General features: G+C 45.6%; 1 pseudogene; it reads left to right on the top strand.

Moving 5' to 3' along the window:
• Positions 1 to 2823: 2823 nt before the first annotated feature.
• On the top strand, positions 2824 to 21663 carry LOC136135631 (putative neuroblastoma breakpoint family member 5; annotated as a pseudogene).
• Positions 21664 to 22488: the final 825 nt, after the last annotated feature.

Here is a 22488-nt window from a genome sequence, read left to right as displayed (position 1 = left end):
CAGCTGTTCTTTGTTTCTACGCCTTCACATTCCCGAATCATTAACTCTCGAGTCAGCACTTTACTTCAAAAGACAAGGGCACGGGGCCTCGTACACGGTTTCAATCCTGACCAGGTCTGAGATTTACACGATGCATATGCTGTTGTTTTCATAAATGTTAACGTCCTTAAAATGAAGTTCTTAAAAGCATTATTTGAGTTCTCCATTGACTACAGATTACACCATCAATGCCTTCCAGCCCTGGCAGCACCGGGAGGAAGGAAGACTTGCCGGGATGCTTGCATCACCACAGGGCAAGAGGTCCTCAAATTTTACTGCTTTATCTTTAAGTAAGACTTCATAGTTCGGCTGACTTTTCATCCATTCTTGCTGATCCTGCCAGTGAGTTCCTCTGTCGTGACAGCCAAAGGCACTCATGGAAAATACTTAACCAAGCGTAAAGGCAGAAGTCGAGGTCACTTCATCTACTACGGAAGTGGGGCATGTGTCTACCTCAGGCCTGAGTCTTTTGGTAATTGGTGGCGGTGGTGGTGACAATGTTTGAGTTGTTTTATTTTTTATTTTATTTTTTACCTTTATTTGTTTATATTTTTGGCCACGCCGGCGGGGCCTGCGGGACCTTAGTTCCCCGACCACGGATCGAACCCCTGCCCCCTGCAGTGGAAGCTCACAGGCTAAACACTGGACCGCCAGGGAAGTCCGTGAGTTTTTTGTTCATGTTGTCGTTCGCTTTAATTTCTCAACCGTTACTAGGAAATAATTGTGGAGCAAGTGCTTGGTTTTAATTCTGGAAGGCAAAAGAACGTAACTAAGGACTTTTCCCAAGGAACGCTTTGAGATCTTTATGTCAATTTGTGGTGTGACTTACCCACTTTTCAATTAAGGATTCTTAATTAAAGGAAAACAAGCTTATTTATAGGTTTGAATCAGTGTTATAGAACAATAGGTTTTCGACTGGGATCCGCAGCCCACCCGCATCAGAAACGTGTGGTCTGTGTTTACGTGAAAAACTGCAGACTCTAGGGCCTCACACCAACGAGACCTCCGGGGATTGGAGCCCAGGAAGGAGGTTCTGTAATCTCCACAGCTGATTCTCAGGCACTCTAAATGTAAGAACTGCCCTTTAATATTTTTAGATAAGGGGATTGTTACAAAATGACAAGAGGGTAAATCATTCTTTTAAACTTAGACTTCAAGCGTTAGACAGTGAGGTGAGCTCTTCGTGACAGTTTGTCTTTCCTATTCTTCCCCACTCAGCCTAGGGACTCGTGCAGAAATTGGAGACAAAGTAGGGGAAGAAAAACGTATTTCTTTACACACAGTTTGCTTTAATAGCCACCGAAAAGATTGTTTCATTTCCTCTCACTGACCCTGTCCACCAGTTATGTTGGCCTTTAACGTATCGCTGTAGCAGCATGTATAAATATATATCATACATTTACTCACACATACACACCTTCGAAAGCACTGTGAAGACACAGACTAGGCTTTAGCACAACTGGGGGCCGCTCACATGTCACTTAAAAATGATCCCTGGTTCATTTACACAAGACTCAACAGGCTTGGTGTGGCCAGTAGCCCCCAAGTCCCAGGGAGAAGTTAGGATGACAAAATCGGACAGTATATTTAGAGTGAGGTCAGCACACTTCTTGGAGATCATAAAAGAATAGAAATAGGAGGTCTAGGCTAAGCACGAGGCGGCATCTGGGAGTCGCTGCTCTCACCACGTGGATTCAAAGGACTCAGGTGTTGCGGTGCAGACCGACGCCCAGCCTGACCGTGACCCGGCTGCGCTGGCCCCGGGTCAGGTCGTCGGGCCCCTGCCCACACTGTCCCGCAGGGCACCGCTGCTCAGTCCTGAGCTCCTCGATCTGCCGTGGAGCTCCAGCGTGGGGACCGCATGCTCCATCGCTGGGAAGCAGGTCCTATTTCCCCTGAGTTGACCCTCAGGATGAGGCGAGAAGTGTGCTGTTGCTGGTGCCCAAGCCCCCCAGAAGCGGTGCCACAGGGTCCTCTACAAACTGTGCCTGTTTTGCTCCGTGCTGGGCCCGGTGGACCTTGCCTGGTTATTCCTCAACTGCAGGAGAGGCCCTCTGCCTTTCGCCCTGCCCCATCAGGCCACGTCTCTGTCTCCTTCCAGACCCTGCAGCAGGGTCGAAGAACTTCATGACAGTGTAAAAGTTTGAGGTGTCTCACTTGTGGAAAAGCCTTAAGATCTGTTTAAGGAGAAGGTGGGTGACGTCATGACAGCCCTACAGAAATGAAGACCTGTTGGCAAACTATTTCTCCTGTGAATTCTTTATGCACCGAAGAATGAACAATGAGAACTCCGCTGAGATTTTCTTTTGGAAGGAGATAGGTAAGTGGTATCAGGACATGTGTAGACAACTTAAGAGTGACTGCTGAGGGATTGGTTGCTATCAATGGTGACCTTCACAAGACCCCAGGCAGCCTTGTGTATTAGCATGGCCTAGGCAACTGGAAGGCAGGTGCCCCCAAGATTCCATGACCCCCCCCCCCGCCCCCGCTACCAGTTCTGTTATTGCAACTCCAGATGGTAACCTCACATGCTGGGTCCTCCTCTGTCACTCCTGTCTGAGTGTGAGCTATAGACGGTGCCTTTGGCTCTGAGCGCTGGCATAATGAACCTTGTTTTTGCGGTTGCAAACCCTCAAGTTTCGCCCAACAGTAAGTTAAGAATTCCAGTTTCTGTCATCTCTCAGTCCTGATTAAACTTACGTGATTTCACATGTTTTTAATCCATCATATGTTTGGGTTTCTTCTCCCCAGTCCCTGGCTCTACCTTTTCTGCCACATGTCACCATGGCAGTATCTCTTGGCCCTTTATCTGATCTGAGGGTAGAACTTACACTCACGGAAATCAACCAGGAGCTTCAGTTGTAGCTGGCAAAGAAGAAGCAGGACTTCCAAGACCTCCCAGAGAAATTCCTTGTATCCCAAGCTACTGCCTACTCCCTGGCCAACCAGCTGCAGAAATACAGTTAAGTCCTAGGGGTCATGGCCACCAAAGTGATGAATGATCATGGTCTTCCCTCTGAGAAACAAAAACTCTCCAGACTTTGTCTCCTATTCCCTTTGTCATTTTGAATTTCATTCTGACCACAATCCAGGAAAGGTAGAAGTGGCTATTTTACCCTCAGTTCCCTGAGGATGGGAAAACTCAGGCACAAAGAGTTGAGCCACTTTTCCAGGTTTGCGGTGAGTTGTAGGTTGAGATTAGAGTTAAAATCCCAGATATTGATTCTTGGTTCAGGCACTGAACTGCCTGTTTCCCTCAGGAACAAGCTAAACTGTGTCAATTGGAATCTTTTCTGTTCTGTATCTGATCCTGCATCACTGTTGGCTAAACGACTGGGACTGATGAACTCCATCAGTTCAGGTTTCCCTGAGGTCCCATTGGCAAAGCCCTGTGCTAGTTACACTGGGGTGACATGGTGGTTACACACTGGGGGAAGCAGGGGATAGTACCTGCTTAAAAGGATCTTAAGGATGAGTCTGCTTCTCACTGAAACCATGGGCTACCTGTTTGAGTTGTAATGAATAATGAGGAAATTCGGACAGAGCTCTGACAATAGTCCCTGGCACAGTATAACACAGTAAGTTCAAGTTCTACTATGTCTAATAACACAAACTTTCATAGTATTTGGGCACATTTTTTTTCCAGGTCCTTATGGTTTCATGTATTCTCTTTCACACGAGTGTATCCAGGTGAGTTTTTTACCTTTGAGATACTTGTCCATTACTGAAATCCCAGCACAAGGGAACCATCAGTCCTATAGTCCTAGGGGTCTTCCCAACCACACAGGAATCACCAGGAATGCCCCTGCTCAGTGTTTCACCTACGAGGCTGCAAGTATTGGTAAGTGGCCCAGGATTCAGTGTCAGTTTGCCAAACACCAGTTCATCTTGTCTAGTTACTTTCTGTGCCCTGGAGCTTCTGTTTCTTCAGCTCTAAAACAGGGAGTAACCGAATGCCATGCAGGTGGGAGGCTGAGGAATCAGATGTGGAAATCCCTGTGTAGAGCCTGGTACTGAGGTTACATCTGTCCTTGGGATGGACCCTGCCTCTTCCCTTGAAGGCAGTGACCACAGCAGCCTGTCCAGCTTTCCCCTGAGGCAGCGTCTCTCTTTCCTCAGAGTATGAAGCATTTAAGGACATCATTGAATCTGTGCTGAGTGAGAAGCTGCTGTTTGAGGTGCTGAGGCTAGCAGAGAAGCTGGCAGAGAAGGCCACGCAAGCTGAGAGGTGAGATAAGGAGGGCAGAGATGTTCATGGCAGGCACGTGGCACAATATTTATAAACCAGCAGGAGAACACCAATTGGTGAATTACGGACTCCAATTGTTATTCAGAGCCTCATTTACTCTGCTTTTAAAAACACAATTGACTTAAAATCACATATCATGAAATTCACCAAATTCAAGTCAACAGCTCAGTGGCATTTGGTACCCTCAACAATGTTGTGCAATCAATACCTCATTTACCTTTAACTCACAACCCCCTCCTGACTGACTACACCTTGTCATCCATTCTTGGCCCTGTCATTCTCACATTTTTTTCCAATTCACACCAGCTGTATCTGTCCACACTCCTTGGGGCTGTTCTCACAGAAATCCCTAATAGTGCGTCATCTTTGCATTTTAAAATTGTATCTTCTGTCCCACCTTAGGACATGTGATACCCTAACTCGAAGTCAGGCACGAGAGCTGACCCAGTTACGGCGGACATTACGGGAAGTGAAAGATGACTCTGTCCTACTCCAGCAGCACCTCAAGGACCTCCTCACCCACAACGACCTTGACAACCACCAGGGGTAGGGCTTCTAAGAGCGGCTGACTGAGGGACACAGGCTGGCAGAGCACCTTGCCCACAAGCTCAGCCCAGCTAAGGGGGCCACAGTACCTGATAACACTGAGCTGCTCCAAGGTCCCCTGCTCACAAGAGACTCCACACCTGCACTAGGAATGTTTTTTTTTTATCAGCTTTCCTGTTTCATGTCCCGTTTGGGGCTATGATAGGAGCAGGACTGGCTGAGTGGGAGAACAGAGGAGAAATGCACAGGGTGGAGGGTGTAGTATTCCAACTGTCTGATTCCTCCCTGATGAACCATGGCCTTTGGCGCAGGAGGCAGCATCCGCCCAGTGTTAAAGCACAGAAAAGACGATGTGACAGGAGGCAGGTTATTAGAGTGAAAGGAGCCCTGGACTAAGCATGAAAGTTCCCAGGGTTCAGCCTGAGGGTGGCTGTCTTTAGTAACAGTGAGTGAGTGAGTGATTTTTGCCTATCCCAGTATCTGTTTCCTCTTCTGTAAAATGGATCAAATAATCTGTTGATGGTAGCTGTAGTGATGAAATGGGGAAATATTTACGAATGCACTGCAGAAAAAAGAAAGCCCTTCACTGTGTGGTGCTAGATAAGGTGCTTGATGTAGTCAGACTTGGTGTTGGGAAAGCTGTTTAGACTGGACCACTTTCCACAGAGAGACTTCCCCTTGATAACCAGCAGAAGCCACCTGGAAGAGCTCAGGATGTTCCCAGGGGGAGGGATGTGGGACATGGTTCTTCTCCTTAGAGAAAGGAGGGGATCTTGTGAGAGCTGTGAAAGTTCATAGAGCCTGTGTCTTTGGCAGAATTTGTGGCAGGATGGATGATCCAGCTGTGGAAGCCAAGATGGAAGGCGGACAAGTATACAGTGATATAAGGGAGAAAGGACACTTTAAATGTTTGTCCAATTCCAGGCAGAAGGTGTCATGATGATGATCCTCTGGTTTAGTCAGACTGCCTGATGGATCGGAAATCCATGCTAGGGCAATTGTTTAAAGACAATGCACTAGAACTTCCATACGGTACTAATTCATACCTAGGTATTTATGAGTCTGTGACCATGTGAGTTGCTGTGTTGGGAGTGAGTGAAGTGGCAAGAAGCTGACTTCTTGGATATTTCTGAATTTGCAGAAATTCGTGAAGATGAGGAAGGTGGACAAGCACAAGAGATACTCACATCTAGGTAACAGTGAACTAGCAGGAGCTGGTAATGGGTGGGTAAATTATGGACAGGGTCACAGAAAGAACAGTGAGGTCAAGAGAGTCACAGACGCCAGACGCAAGGAGAAGCAGAACTGCAGACTGTATTGATTTACTTCGCTCAACCCACATGGAAATGGCCATGTGAACTTGGTCGTCTGTTGTCTCCGTGCTACTTGTATGTATGACCCAAGGTGAATGCACCCCCCTTAGGATTTCCTGCACACACAGAATATCTGTTCTCTCCTAAAGGAACTCCAAGGTGAGATAAATATCTACTCCTACACAGTTGTTTTAGGTCCTTGGAAGGAAGGTACCTAGCAAAGGAATTAGTAGAGAAGTAACCAGAAAAATTAAGCATCAGGACAACTATCTAGAAAAAAAATTGGTTGTCATGTGACAGTAGTAAGAGAAAGAGGCCTCGGAGGCCTTTCTATTCCTAAAAAGAAGGCATAATATCTCTGGGAGTCTATAATGCCTTAATAGCCGTATTCACTGGACTACTTTATCTTAAATTGAACATGACTTAGGACCACGGGGGTAGCATCTGGTATGGAAGTTCTTTTGTGTTTCATGTTCCTGAAGGTACCATACTGGGATGGTTGAGTCTCACTCCTCATCAGACGTTGTGTGGCCAGTGCACGGAGCACCTGCTGGTCTCCCTCTCCTGCCCCATGGCAGCCACACTCCACCTCACGTACAGGAGGATAGTTCCTTCCCTCTTTAAGGGGACTGCCCTTTTGGTTTCTCTGACACTCCCGATGCCTCCCATCAAAACCAGGCAGGGCAGCTTGGGGTCGGATCCTCTTTGTTTAATTTTCTGTCATCCCTCTCCCACCTGGCACAGCGTGGAGCTGCAGGAGGTTGAAAAGAAGGAAGTGCCTCAGGAATCCCAGGACGAATGTGTTTTGACTCCTTCAATTCTCCAAGGAAGTTCTGACTGCAACCAGCCTTACGGTGATGGCAAATTTGCACTTGATGAATCACAAGTGGGCCCTGCTCCGGATGGAGCCTGTGGTTGCTCCCATGCTAAAGAGGATGAAATTCCAACTGATCTCCCAAGTAGCCTCCATATTTGTTCCCCACACCTGTGTAGACTGAGGAAGGTCATCTCTGAAGATAGTCCCTATAGACACATCTTGCTTAAATCAGGGAAAAGGATCTATTATGAAACACAGACATCAGGTGGCTCAGGGAGCCTTTATCCCTTTCTAGGCCCCAGTCATGCCTGTGTCACCCTGGCACCAGTGTCAGGCATTTGGACCCAAATCAGGTGTGACAAACTCTCATCCACCTTGGGTGGAAATCTACAGGAGGTGTTTGTCAGACCTAGTTTGGATCAAATGTGTCTTGTCACCTGCAATGACCTAATTTTTGTTTTTTTGTACAATGTCCCTGGCCTTTCTATCCTTATCCAGATACAACGGCAGACTTGCATATACATCAGGAGAGGTTGTTTCCCTGGTTTCACTGCTCTCAGTCCCAGTCTCCATCTTCTCTATGTTGGCTTCTAACTGTTAGCTAAGCAGTCATCTGAAAACCAGGACGGACACAGCTGTACCATTGCCTTGTTTGGATGTTTCCATGAAGCAAGGCTGGGCTCTGGCAGTCCCTTCAGCCTTGAATGGGCATGGTTTCTGTGTCACACCAAAGATTCTTTTTTGGTTTGAGGGTTTATACAATTCATCCATCACTCTAGTCTCAAGTATAAATTCCTCTAAACCATCAGCAACCACATAATCTGATGGGACTAACCAATATTGTAGAAACAATTCTAGAAAATAACTCAGCTCATTTTCTAGGATCACTGGGGAAAATATATCATTAACTATTTATACAGCCTCAGAACAAAGGATGTTGGGAGAGCACTCTATCAGATCAATAAGAGAATTTCCCTGATGGGTCTGGGGTCCAGTCTAATTCTAAGACTTAAGTGTCCTGGAATGTCTCTGCTAATGTATTATGTTCTTGCACTGAGAATATTCACGTCCTTGTGGTGTGTTCACTGAGTAGGTATGTGTGAGACGTGATTTACTTATTGTGACCCACTGTCTCTGAATTTCTTGCTAGACAATCAAAATGATCATAAACAAGTGGATGGACAAGAGCCAGTATCCCCCAGGTAATTCTGAAGATCTGTGGGCTGTGAATGTCAGTGGTGACAACAGGAGACCTCAAATCCAGGGAAAAACAGAATTACTAAATGTAACTCTTTCATCCATTCAGTCAACAGTCAAATATCCCTTTTAACAACGTTGTCTATTTTTATTGCGGTAGTTGTGTGGGTTTCAATTTATTAATCCTTCAAGTATAGTAACGTACAGTGAGTTGACCCTGGTGAAATAGCCAAACTTGGGAGTTCCTGTAATCAAGTGTTCTCTCCTGTATGGTTAACAGCAGGGTGAGATTCATATCGCCTTGTGCCTGTTTGGCATCAGCATGTTGGTAAATATTTGATTGCAAGTGAAGAAACTAGAAGAAATTCATATTATAACAAAATGTTGAGAAAATAGTTCCTGAAGGCAGAATATCTAGAGTCTATAATTCCTCAAAAGCTGTATTCACTTGGGCACTGCATATACAGATCAACACAATGTATGCAAACAAGTTGGGACCACTCTCTTAGTCTTCTGTGTGTGCTGGGGCTCATGACTATAGCATGCAGGGAGAGTTCAGTCTCCTCCCTCAACAGCTGGTTGTGTGGCTAGAGCATCTGCTGGTCTCTCCCTCTCCCAACCCATGGAAGCCACACTCCACGTCACATACAGGAGGATAATTATTTCCTTCTTTAAGAGGACTTCCCCTTTGCTTTCTGTGTCCACTCCCTATGCCTCCCATCAACACCAGCTAGGACAGCATGGTGTCTGCTCCTCTTAATTTAATCTTCTGTCATCCCTTTGCCACCTGACACAGCGTGAACCTACAGGATGTTGAAAAGAAGGAAGTGCTCCAGGAATCCCAAGATGAATGTGTTCTGGCTCCTTCAACTCCCCAGGAAGGTTCTAACTGCTACCAGCCTTACACTGATGAAAAATTTGCATTTGATGAAGAGAAAGTGGGGTCTGCTCTGGATGGAGCCTGTGGTTGCTCCCATGCTAAAGAGGATGAAATTTCAACTGGTCTCCCAGGTAATCTCCATTATCTTTGTTAGTATACTCTGAGAGAATTAATCTGCTTAGATAGACTGTATGCTTACATATTGAAGCCTGGTTTGAACCAGACTCTACAATTGCATTTAAAATAAGACATTCTACAAGTTAGTGAACTTTTCTCAGTTCCTAGTCTTGTTTGTCCCTGTGGCAAATCACTGGAACGAAGGCAGTCCTGCCAGACTCACATGTACATTGTGGCACAGGAAGTAACTTTGAGGCCTCCTAATTTTGAATGAATGTCTTATATCACATGAAATTCTCTAATTTTCATTCCTGAGCAATGTCCCTGAGTTCCCTTACGTGTCTGAGTCTGATGGCAGTCTTGTTTCTATCTTTGGAGATGTCACTACATTGATTCACTTCTGTCAACCCACAGTCTATCTCCTTTCATTTGTGTTATCTTGTCCAGAGTCTTCTGAAACCAAAATATAAGCCCCACTGTCACACTTGGTACATTTCTCTGAAGCAAGGCAGGGCCCTGGAACTTCCCAAGCTGATGAATGGCCATTGTTTCTTTGCAGCTTTGAAGATTCTTTTTTTTTTTTTTGCTTTTATACATTTATTTATTTATTTATTGGCTGCGTTGTACCTTTGTTGCTGCGTGTGGGTTTTCTCTAGTCACGGTGAGCAGGGGTTACTCTTCGTTGTGGTGCGCGGGCTTCTCACTGCGGTGGCTTCTCTTGTTGCAGAGCATGGGCTCTATGTGCACGGGCTTCAGTAGTTCTGGCATGAGGGCTCAGTAGTTGTGACTTGCGGGCTCTAGAGTGCAGGCTCAGTAGTTGTGGCGCACGGGCTTAGCTGCTCCGTGGCATGTGGGATATTCCCGGACCAGGGCTCGAACCCGTGTCCCTTGCATTGGCAGGCAGATTCTTAACCACTGTGCCACCAGGGAAGTCCCTGAAGATTCTTTTGACTTGATGGTGTGTAGATTCCACTCCCATCTAATCTCACTGTATAATTCATCTAACCCATTAACAAACAGCATTTCAGATAGAAAAGGCTGACTATTACAGCAACGCTCTAGGATGGCAGCTGGGTATTTCCCCAGGATCTGTGGGGAAAAGGATTTGTTTAGCCATTTGCACAGACTCAGGACATAGGATACTCTGAGGATGACCTGTCATATCAAGGACATTTGTCCAGTGGCTCAAGAAGGAAACCCAGTGCCTTCTTATGAGGCTCTCTTTGGGGCCTCCTGGGCTATTTCTCTCACAATAGCCTGTTATCACACTGTGAAGAATGGCACAGGATTGGGCATTTGTGAAGGGGTTTTGCCTGATGTAACTGTCCTGTCAATTTATTTGTAGAAAACCAAACTGATCACAGTGACCCGCAAGGACCAGTGGCTATTGCCACAAGGTAATTTTGAATATTTGTGGCCCGTTAATACAGTGATGATGTCGGCAGGCCTCTGGTCCAGGGAAAAGCAGGAAGTGCTGAATATATTGTATCATCAATTTTCCCAACCACGAATTATCATTTTTTGTAATGTTCTCTGCTTTCATTGTGGTACTTACATTGTTTCCCATTTCTTATTAACTTCTCAAGTTTATAACCCAAGCCGGTTGACCCAGGTAAACTAAGTCAGAGTGATTTTTTGGCACTCACTCGTTATCTCCAGTGTGGTTTATAGAGCGAGGTGCATATCTGTTTTCTGCCTGTTTGGCGTTAGCATGTTGGCATGTATGTCATAGCAAGAAATGTAAATAGACCATAATATTACTATACCATGCCACAGTATTTAGAGAGGCCTCGATGGCATGAGATTTCTGGGACACAAGAATGTCCCAAAAGCTGTATGCACTTGCCCGTTCCATGTGACACTCAATGCAACGTAAATGAAAGGGTGAAAGCCACTGGTACGTGTCTCTATATGTTGTGAGTCATGACTGTACCATCCAGAGATAATTCAGTCTCTTTCTTCATCAGCTTGTTATTTGGCCAGAGCACTGAGCACCTAGTGTCCTTTCTATCTCCTGCCCCTGTGAAAAAACACACTCTGTCCCACACACAAAAGGGAGTTTTTCCCTCTTTAAAGGATCAGGCCTTTGGCTTGCTTCACCACTCCCTTAAACATGCCATCAGAACCAGGTAGGACTCTATGATTGCTGATCCCTCTTGGGTTAATCTTCAGTCCTGCCTCCCCACCAGGCTCAGCAGGGAGCTGCCACAGATGGTAGAGAATGGTGTCGCATGGGACTCACTGGATGAATACTATTTGATTTACTCAATTCTTTCTGGTCTGTCAGACTCCTTCTGGCCTTATTCAAGTGCTGCCTTCTTCTCATTTGAGGAAGTGGATGTCTCTTATGCTCGGGATGTAACCATTGAGTATTCTTTATCAATGTGATAAAACTCCAACTGGACTCCCAGGTAGACTCTGTATTCTTTGTACCCCACGCCTCAGGCAGTGCTGAGATTTGTCATCCCTGTGTACAAGCTCTGTAGACATAGTGATTTGAATCAGGCTCTATGACAGAGTTTCAAGCACAGACATCAGGTGGGTCAGGGAGCTGTGCTCTGTTCTTCATCCAGGCCAAGCCTATGGGTCAGGCCCCCAGTTAGATAATGGATCCAAGGCAGGTGTGACAAACTCACTCACTTGCAGGTGTGCAAGTGCACAGGGATGACTGTCGTTTTTCCTGATTCCCATGAAATGTCTCTTCCTACATACAAGCCCCCTATTTTCATACCCAAAAAATGTCCCTTGAATTTCTGTGCCTTTCCAGAGACGTTGACAGCCTTAATTCCATCTTTGGATTTGTTGTTTCACTGGTGTCACTTCTGTCATCCCCAGTATCTGTCTCCTCTAAGTTGGCTGTGTCAGTGAAGCAGTCATCTGAAAACCAGGACACGAAGACCTCTACCATCACCTTGTTTGTATGTTTCCATGAACCAAGGCAGAGCCCTGGCATTTCCCTACCCCATGAATGGCCAAAGATTCAGCGTAGCAACAAACATTCTTTTTTTTTTTTTTTTTTTTTTTGCGGTACGCGGGCCTCTCACTGTTGTGGCCTCTCCCGCTGCGGAGCACAGGCTCCGGACGCACAGGCTCAGCGGCCATGGCTCACGGGCCCAGCCGCTCTGTGGCATGTGGGATCTTCCCGGACCTGGGCATGAACCCGTGTCCCCTGCATCGGCAGGCGGACTCTCAACCACTGCACCACCCTGGGAAGCCCAAACATTCATTTTGATTCAAGGTTTTGTAGATTCCATCCATCATTCTGCTAAACCAGCCAGTGTATGATGAGAAAAGCCTGAATATTACACTATTCTGTTAGAATGCAGGTGAGCTATTGCCCACAATCTGTGGGGAAAAGATGTGTTTAACTTTTTATTCAGACTTGGAAGAGGATACTGTGGTGAGGATCTACCAGGTCAGGGAGATCTTGGCTGATGGCTCAGGAAAGCAAACCAAGGCAGGTATATAAGACACAACGTGAGGCCTCCTGGAATATTCTTCTTAAAATATCCTATTGTCCCACTGGTGATGTTTTTGTCCCCAGGGTAGTATTGGATACTGGATTATTATCGTACACAGGATGATCTGCTTAGTGTTTCCGGCCCGGTCTGAATTTTTTTTTTTTTTTTTTTTTACATCTTTACTGGAGTATAATTGCTTTACAATGGTGTGTTAGTTTCTGCTTTATAACAAAGTGAATCAGTTATACATATACATATGTTCCCATATCTCCTCCCTCTTGCGTCTCCCTCCCTCCCACCCTCCCTATCCCACCCCTCTAGGTGGTCACACAGCACCGAGTTGATCTCCCTGTACTATGTGGCTGCTTCCCACTAGCTATCTATTTTACATTTGGTAGTGTATATATGCCCATGCCACTCTCTCACTTTGTCACAGCTTACCCCTCCCCTTCCCCATATCCTCAAGTCCATTCTCTAGTAGGTCTGTGTCTTTATTCCTGTCTTACCCCTAGGTTGTTCATGACATTTTTTTTCTTAGATTCCATATATATGTGTTAGCATATGGTGTTTGTCTTTCTCTTTCTGACTTATTTCACTCTGTATGACAGACTCTAGGTCCATCCACCTCACTACAAATGACTCAATTTCGTTTCTTTTTATGGTGGAGTAATATTCCATTGTATATATGTGCCACATCTTCATTATCCATTCATCCGATGATGGACACTTAGGTTGTTTCCATCTCCTGGCTATTGTAAATAGAGCTGCAATGAACATTTTGGTACATGACTTTTTGAATTATGCTTTTCTTAGGGTATATGCCCAGTAGTGGGATTGCTGGGTCATATGGTAATTCTATTTTTAGTTGTTTAAGGAACCTCCATACTGTTCTCCATAGTGGCTGTACCAATTCACATTCCCACCAGCAATGCAAAAGTGTTCCCTTTTCTCCACACCCTCTCCAGCATTTATTGTTTCTAGATTTTTTGATGATGGCCATTCGACTGGTGTGAGATGATATCTCATTGTAATTTTGATTTGCATTTCTCTAATGATTAATAATGTTGAACATTCTTTCATGTGTTTGCTGGCAATCTGTATATCTTCTTTGGAGAAATGTCTATTTAGGTCTTCTGCCCATTTTTGGATTGGGTTGTTTTTTTTTTTTTGTTATTGAGCTGCATGAGCTGCTTATAAATTTTGGAGATTAATCCTTTGTCAGTTGCTTCATTTGCAAATATTTTCTCCCATTCTGAGGGTTGTCTTTTGGTCTTGTTTATGGTTTCCTTTGCTGTGCAAAAGCTTTGAAGTTTCATTAGGTCCCATTTGTTTATTTTTGTTTTTCTTTCCATTTCTCTAGGAGGTGGGTCAAAAAGGATCTTGCTGTGATTTATGTCATAGAGTGTTCTGCCTATGTTTTCCTCTAAGACTTTGATAGTTTCTGGCCTTACATTTAGGTCTTTAATACATTTTGAGCTTATTTTTGTATATGGTGTTAGGGAGTGTTCTAATCTCATACTTTTACATGTACCTGTCCAGTTTTCCCAGCACCACTTATTGAAAAGGCTGTCCTTTCTCCACTGTACATTCCTGCCTCCTTTATCAAAGATAAGGTGACCATATGTGAGTGGGTTTATCTCTGGGCTTTCTATCCTGTTCCATTGATCTACGTTTTTGTTTTTGTGCCAGTACCATACTGTCTTGATTACTGTAACTTTGTAGAATAGTCCGAATTCAGGGAGCCTGATTCCTCCAGCTCCGTTTTTCATTCTCAAGATTGCTTTGGCTATTCAGGATCTTTTGTGTTTCCATACAAATTGTGAAATTTTTTGTTCCCTGTCTGAATTTATCTGTAGGAAATCATGCTGTTCTTGAGGAAGAGGAAGGCCAAGACCTTATCTGTTCTAGGTAACTATGAAGAAACATGGGTCTTAATTCAGTGGTGACATCTGGTCATATCAGATGCAGGGAAATCTGAAAGTGCTGAATATGCCTATTTCTTCCATTCTGACAACCACAAAGTGTCCCTTTTAATAATGTTGTCTGTTTTCACTGTGGTACTTGTATAGGCCCCTTTATGAATCCCTCTCAATTATAGTAACCTACAGTCAGTTGATGCAGGGGTACTAATCAGCCACCCGATTTCTTGCAGTCTCCTGTTCTCTCCTTTTTATTAAAACCAGCATGAGATGCATATCTGCCTCTGCCTGTTTGGCCTTACCACACTGGCAGGTATTTGATGGCAAGGAAAGGAACGAGAAAAAAAATTCGTATCACATCTCAGTATTAGAGAATTTGGCCTTGAAGACACAGGACTTCTAGGAGCCCATTATGCTGCTAGAGCCTGTTCACTTGGCTGCTACACGTAAATTTCACGAAAAACTTATGCTATAGTTGAAGCTGCCTTTACGGTTTCTGAAGGCGTGTGTGATGTGACTGCTGTGTACTGGGGTAGTTCAGTCTCCTTCCTCCTGGGCTCGTTTCTGATCAGTGCTCAGAGCATGTCATGCTCACTTTCTCCCCCTCCCTCTCTCTCCCTTTCCCTTTGCAAGCACCCGCCGGCCCCAGATAGGAGAGGATGTTATACCTCCCTTTATGGGGACTTCCCATTTCTTTTCTGTGACTATTAGGCAGCTAGCTACAGATGAGCAGCAGGGGAAGGCAGAGGTGGAGACTCAGGATATGTGAGCCAAACAAGGAGGGTCTGAGGCACAGGTTGCGGTCAGCACGTCCTGAAGCAGCAGGAAGCACCTGGCCGAAGGGGAATTCCCCAAAGCACGCAGGCGCAGTTTGAGCCAAGCGATAACCGTAGATAACCCCAACCTCATTATGTCATCATTATAATAGAATTTACATGTGGTTTCAACCCCCCCCCCCTCCCCGCCATGGGCTTTTCTTAGCGAATTTGGGTGAAAACATGGAATTATGGGTAAAAGCATGCTCACTCAGTATAACCCGTCACTCACGTGACGGGACCTTGTCACTGGATCTTAACCCAATTCCTACCCTTAGGTTCAAAGCGCTTATAAACACCCCGCGCCCCTATAGCTGGGCTGGTTTCACATCGCAGAAGCCAGTCTGCGCTCTCTCCCAGAATGTGTCTATGCTTTAAGTAAATTTTGCTTTGAACTTGTACCCGAAGTGTTCATCTGCAATTCTTGGCTTAATATTACAAGGACCGAGATGGCTGGTCCAGATTCATCTATTGACCTCCTCGGTTGAAACTCTCCAACACAACGCACACCAAACCCATAACATGACCGGTCCCTTAACCCTCCCATCAAAACCCGCCAGGACTCCGTGTTCCTGAATATTTGCTGTTTAATCATCAGTCCTCCCGACCCCACAAAGCTCAGTTTGGAGCTGCTGGCGGTAGAAGAGAATGAAGTCCAGCAGGACTCACTGGATGAATGTGATTTGACTGGTTCTATCGGCCATCGTCTGTCAGACTCCTGTACAGCTTACACAAGTGCCTCATTCCAATCGGATAAAAGGGAGGTCTCCACAGTTCTAGACTAAGTGGTGAGTACTCCCATTATAAAGAACATTAAGATCCTAGTAGGTCACAAGGTAGCATCTGTATCCTTTGTATCCAACAACCAGTACAGGCTATGAGCGGCATCCCTGTAAACAGGTCCTCAGACTCATGTTGATTTGAATTACGTTCTTGGATTTAATTTTTAAAAGGCATCCATCATGTGCCTTTTCATTCTTCTTGTCCCAGGCTGACCTCTGTCACCTGGACCCCCCTCACCAGTGCAGGCATTCAGTATCAAGTCAGACTAGAGAGGGGAAGCGGAGGGGTAAGGGCAGGATCTCGGCTGCCACCGTCTCACCTGCAGGAATTTGTGTAACAGACCTCATTTTTTCAAGATAAGGATCCTCATACTCATGAAATTATGTTGATAATTTTATTTCTTGAAGTTTCTTACAAAGTCTCTGGCTTTCCACACGTTTTCAGTCTGCTCCATATTTGCAGTGTCTGTTATATTATTCACCAGCTCCAGGCTTTTTCCCTGGGCTGCCTACCTCCCTCGGAAGCATTTGCATACCAGATCCTGAATATAAAATCCTGTCCATGCCCTGTGATTTCCAGGAAGCCAAAGATCTGTCTCTGGTGTCCCATCCTTCAGAAATAGCCATGGTTCTCCTCCTTTGTGTAGCAACAATGAGCCTTCCACGTGTGGGTTATAGTTTCAATCGTGTGTGTAGTCTCAGTGGTATAATCTCATGGAAACTATCCGCAACCTGTACACCTGATGGGGTTATTGGCCTAATTTATGAGCAAGTTCCCCTTGGGCAGCAGTTCATAGGGTGTGTAGATTAAAACCTGGTTTGCGTTACTTCTTGGGCTATGTTTTTGACTTTTCTTCTATGAGAAGCATTTGCATTGTTAGAAGCTTTACTCATAAAATCATCTTGAAAAAGTAGAAGAAACCCCATTGTGTATTGGACTATATCTGTCTTCTTTTATAATTAAATTGGCCATGAAAAATCATTTTTGTTCAGTGTGTGCCTTTTCACATTGGGACCATCCTCTTTCCTGTTTCCCGTTCCTCCTGAGGTACAGAGAAGCAAAGGCTTTCTCAGGATTATAGTAGTTCACAAACCAGAAATGGAACACGTGGTTATTGTGCACCTGTTGTGTACCATGCACCTTACTAAGCAAGCTCCATGTGAGCCATAACCCATCCAGTCCTCGGGGGACACTCTCAGGTTAGGTGTGTTATCTCATGGTAGAGCCGAGGGCACTGAGGCTCAGCAAGGTCCCTTCACTTGCCCAAGACTCCCGGCCACTGGGCTGTGGGACACTGGCCTCTCCTTGGCCTGACTCCCTGGCTCAGGCTCTGTTCGCTCCTCTCAGCAGTTGGACCCGTCAGCGACTAAGAGAGGATGTTGCTCACGTTTTCCTTTTTGCCCTGAACCAAATGATTTGAAACTGTCTGAATCTTAAACACAAAGTTGCCAGACTGGCGCAGAGCACTCCTGTGGTCCCTCGCTCAGATCTGCCAGCTCCTAATCCATCAGTGCACTTTGTCCCGTGAGCAGAGCCGGCTGCTCATCCAGCCCCTCCAGGCGAAGCCACAGCTCCACGAGGCTCTCCGTGGAAAATCAGCAAGGGCTGAGAGGTCCATGTCTCTCAGCGCCTCCTGCCCCCAGAATTATCTGCTCTCACTCAGGGTCCAGGGAGGCCTTGAATTTGCTGTGCTGGTGCCCTTAAAAAGGTGCAGAGCTCTATCTCAGAAACACCAACAGCCGGGTCTGAGTTTCCATGAGGAGGAGAAGAAATTCTCAGACACACGTCTCAGAAGTGAGATGTGTGTGATATGGCACAGCCCTGCCAGGCCATCATTCACAATGGGCCAGGAAAGGCCAAATTCCCCCCACAGATGGGCTGAGAGGAATGAATGGAACATGTAACTGATACACAGATCCACCTGTGTCTGGGTTCTGATGATAACCTGAGGACAGTGTGGCTAGCTGTGATGCAGCAGCATGGGCACAGGTTGTTGGGTCTGCCCCCATCCTCTCCGTACAAGGAGAAACCCTGTAGAAACCATACTAACACTAGATTTTTAAATTACAACTTGACCTTCTATTGGAGGCTTCCCCACACAGTAATAATATTGGTCAGTACTGTCGATGTTTGATAAAATGTTTTGTCCTTTTCCCATGCAAATGCAAAGAATATTCCAAGCATAGGTAGACAAATAAAGTTACATGATGAAATTACGCAGTGAGAATTAAAAACAATCCTAGACATTGACTCAAAATCACATTGGAGAATGGGAACACCAGGTTTTGACAGTTCTTTCACCCACCAGATTTGTTAAGAGGTTTTACCCTTCAGCCCAATGTGAATTATCATAAAATCTGATTCAGTGTCCTAAAATTGATGATTAATGATTCATGAACTCTGCCTGGAAGAAATAGGAAGGGCACGCTGGACTGAGAGAAGTGCTTGTGGAAAAAGCCCTGGAAGCTCAGAGAGGCTCCTGGTGCCGGGTTGGGGTCGGGGTGGGACCAGCCAAGTCCAGGAGGATTTGTAGAAGGGAGTTGTGGGAAGTGATGTTGCAGAAGAAAGAGGGGCAGAAGACAGGAGGACTACAAAGGCAGGTGAGGAGTTTAGAGTCTGTGTAGTAGAGGAGGGAGGATGGATTTCCACAAGCCGAGGAGCATGTGATGAAACAGGATTTGGGGGTAATAAGACAGGTGACCTTTGGTAGTGTGGAGAGGACAGAATCAAAAAAAGCAGTTAGAAGGAGATTCGATGAATTGTTGATGAGAGTCAGACATGGATGCTCTCTGGAAGATTAAGTGGTAACAGATATATGAGAGACACTTTAAAGAAACAGTTAAACAAACCTCGCTGAGGATGAGGATATATGGGGGGAAGTGGGGGGGGCACAGCAATGTGGAGCAGGTCCTGTGGGCCATGACCCCACCTGAGCCTGACCTGGACTGGATGAGGACACTTCATACCTTTGGTTAGCCCACATTCTGAGAATATGTGTTCATTTCACAGGAGAAATATCAAAATAGTTGATTAGGAGCACTTTCCAGAACCCACTGGAGGGGTGTGTAACATAAGGAGTGTGCGTTGTATCATCAATCTAAAGAAACACAAATTCTGATTCTGCCGCCCTTCTGTACCTAAGCTCCCAATGAGGGATTCAGGCCTCTACTACACTACTTCTACCTGCTAATACCATCCGTCCCCACTCTGCCCCATGTGACAATAGAATATACACATGTATGGGTGAGTGGAAAGGTAGACAAAAATTAAACGTAAGGAAGTTCGAAAGGTTCCAGAACTGTGAAACATTCTATTAACTTGGTCCATATACTGTAGATTCTCAATTCCTTTTTCTATTGGTACCTGAAGGCTTTAGGCCATACTTCTTCCCCTTTTCTTTTATTCTTGTGGGTAGATATCAACAACTCTTTCTCCCCCATGCCTTGAGGCCTGTTTAGAGCCTTCTCTCTAGGCTACAGGACTAAGGCTAATAGCTGAATAATAGGCGTGACCTCATATGCCATCCAAAATCCTCTAGATTCAAGTGGGTGATTTTTCATTTCAAGGATGTTGCAGCCTAGCACCTGCCATCTCAGCATCCCCAGGCACAGCCATAAAAATGACATCTCCTTCATGTACGTGATGTCTGCCTTTATTGTCTGGGTTATTGGGTGGTTTCACTCATAGGCAGGGACATCAGAAATGGGTGTTCTGGGAGGGATTAGCTCAGGAAAACTTGGATTGGTCCTACTGCACCCTCTTTTCCTTTCAGGTGACACCTGGGAGGACTGTCACCAAAGGCCTTTGAGTTTCCAAGGCCCAGGGGTACAAACTTCACAAGCACAGCTGCAGAAAAGCACCCACATGACCAATTATCTGCAACTGTAGCTGGACCAGCATTTCAATTGTGGGCATAGCAAAGCCACACTCGGTCTTTCCTCCACCATCTGGGACTTTACTGCCAATCCCGATTCTGGAAGCCAAGGACCACTCTTCCTAGGTAAAAAATAAAAGGGGATTAGGAAGCTCTAGTTGTCTCAGGGTTGAGGGTGGAGGGGGCAATGGGGCCTTTCCCACACCCACTGTAGGTCTGGTTGAAGTCTGTGATGCTCTACCAGAGTGAGGTGAGCAAGAGCCTGGGATTTAGGACCAGCTCTGCCTCAGGCCCTGGGTTTGCAAACTGCTGATTGTTTCACTGGGCCAAGTTATTTATCTCCTTAGGTACTCACATCTCACATCCCTCATCTGAACTCTTGAAAAATTATATCCCCATTCCATGGTTGTTGGGAATATTAAGCAACATGATGTCCAGAAAGTCTGATCAGTAAAAATGGTTTGATAACAACTATGAATATATAACATCTAACCATTGTGTCTTTCTGGTGCTTTAACACTTACAAAGTGATCGCACATGCGTTGTTTCCTCTGAGGTAGAGCACTTTTTTGATCCCCACTTTCTCTGGGACTCGTCTTCCCTTGCTTCCTCAGAAAGGTACGTTGGCCAGTATTTTCCTCTCTTTTCAACACCCACCCTCAAGTCAATTTTCCCCTGCTAGGTGCTCTCAGTAACAGTGTATTAGTAACATTCTGTAGCAATGTAAACCCTGGCCACACAACTCAGCCTCCAGTTTAGTTTTCATATCCAGGTTATTTTCCTTTTTTCCCCTCTTTTTAAAATAAAGGGCCATCCTCACCCATGAGGTGTACTGATCTGTCTATTTTATGAAACTCCATTTAATTCATCATCTTCACTCATCCCCATGGCCATGTCCTCAGTTTTCTTCTCCTTGGGATCCACCTCTGCTCAGATTTTCTTTTTTTTCTTTGTTTGTTTGTTTTTGCGGTATGCGGGCCTCTCACTGTTGTGGCCTCTCCCGCTGTGGAGCACTGGCTCCGGATGCGCAGGCTCAGCGGTCATGGCTCACGGGCCCAGCCGCTCCACGGCATGTGGGATCTTCCCGGACCAGAACACGAACCCGTGTCCCCTGCATCGGCAGGCGGACTCTCAACCACTGAGCCACCAGGGAAGCCCAGAACTTTTTCTTTTCTTTTTTTTTTAAAATCAGTTTTATTTTTCTTGACTTTTTTTTTTTTTTGGCATTTGGGGACATGTTTGCTCTGTGGTAGTCTTACCAATACTGGGTAGTGTTAGGAAGATCAACAAAAAGCAAATATAAAAATGTCTCCATTGGTTTCCACTCACCATAGACTTTCAGATGGCCTTCCTTGTTCCTGGACACTTTCCTTACTTGATGACCCTCCTGCGTGCGGGAGTAAGTCATAGTAAGATCATGCAAAACAACGGATCCTGTTGGCTGTGGTTTTATCTTCAGAGCTGGGTTTGGATGCTTCCATTGGAATGAAGAACCCTCCCAAGCTGGAAGGTGAGGTCTTAGCTGCCAGCAAACATGAGTGTCTGGTCTGTAGCAAGATTAATGCCTTAAGTGTCCTGAAACAGATTATCACAAGAAAACTGCTGTTCAGCAAGTGGAGACTAGCATGCCAATTCCCTGGCCTTCAAGCTTAGGGTACAGAGGTAATCACATCTGAGGCTCTTATGTGTACTTCTTCCTTATACTCTTTACCTAAGATTATAGCTCAGTCTCCCACTATTTTTTCTCTTCCTCGTTTGTTCACTCAACAGCTGATGCTACCTCGTCTGGTCTTTCCTCTCTTTTCCATGGGGGCTGCCACCCTGCCATGGCCCTTCCATCTCCATCTCCTGTTTGCACTCTGAACTCTGTTGAGTTCCTATAGCTGCTGTCCTGATATTCCCGCTGACCTTCCCTTTTAGCCACAGGGAAGCCCAGATCCATGTCCTCCTCATCAGAAGAGCATCATTTAGGCCACTGAACACATAGTCCTTCGCCTGATCTCACACACTTCCTTGGTTTCTTTGCCTTATTCTCCCTTCCCCGCTCCCAAACTCCACTGCCTATTTCTACCAGGATCATGTGTTAATGAATCACTTGGATGTGGGTTTGCTTTTGGAGAAACTTATCTAGGAAAACCCTTAACCCTCAACTTCTGCACATGAACAAGAAGAAATGAAACAGGAAAAAGATCCCTGATTACAAAAACTAAGTAAGAACCTGGGTCATAGGTGGGAGTGCTGGACTGGCCTGGAGTCACCTCAGCCCCAGGTGGGCAGTTCTGTGCTACCGTGCATGGGGCTTCCAGGGACTCACTGGAGCTGGCAGTAGGTGGGGGACAGTAGATCGCACCCTAAAGGGACATTAGCCAAAAGGAGATGCAGAGGCCAGGTTTTCAATATGCATAAAAGCATGAAGTGCATAGGCATTCAGACCTCTCCCCTTTTCTCAAATTACTCCTTCTACATGTTCAGTAAAAA

Source organism: Phocoena phocoena, chromosome 1, assembly GCF_963924675.1.
Source record: "Phocoena phocoena chromosome 1, mPhoPho1.1, whole genome shotgun sequence".
Taxonomy (NCBI): Eukaryota; Metazoa; Chordata; class Mammalia; order Artiodactyla; family Phocoenidae; genus Phocoena; species Phocoena phocoena.
The sequence above is the reverse complement of the archived record's forward strand: the minus strand, read 5'-3'. Positions and strand labels throughout refer to the sequence as shown.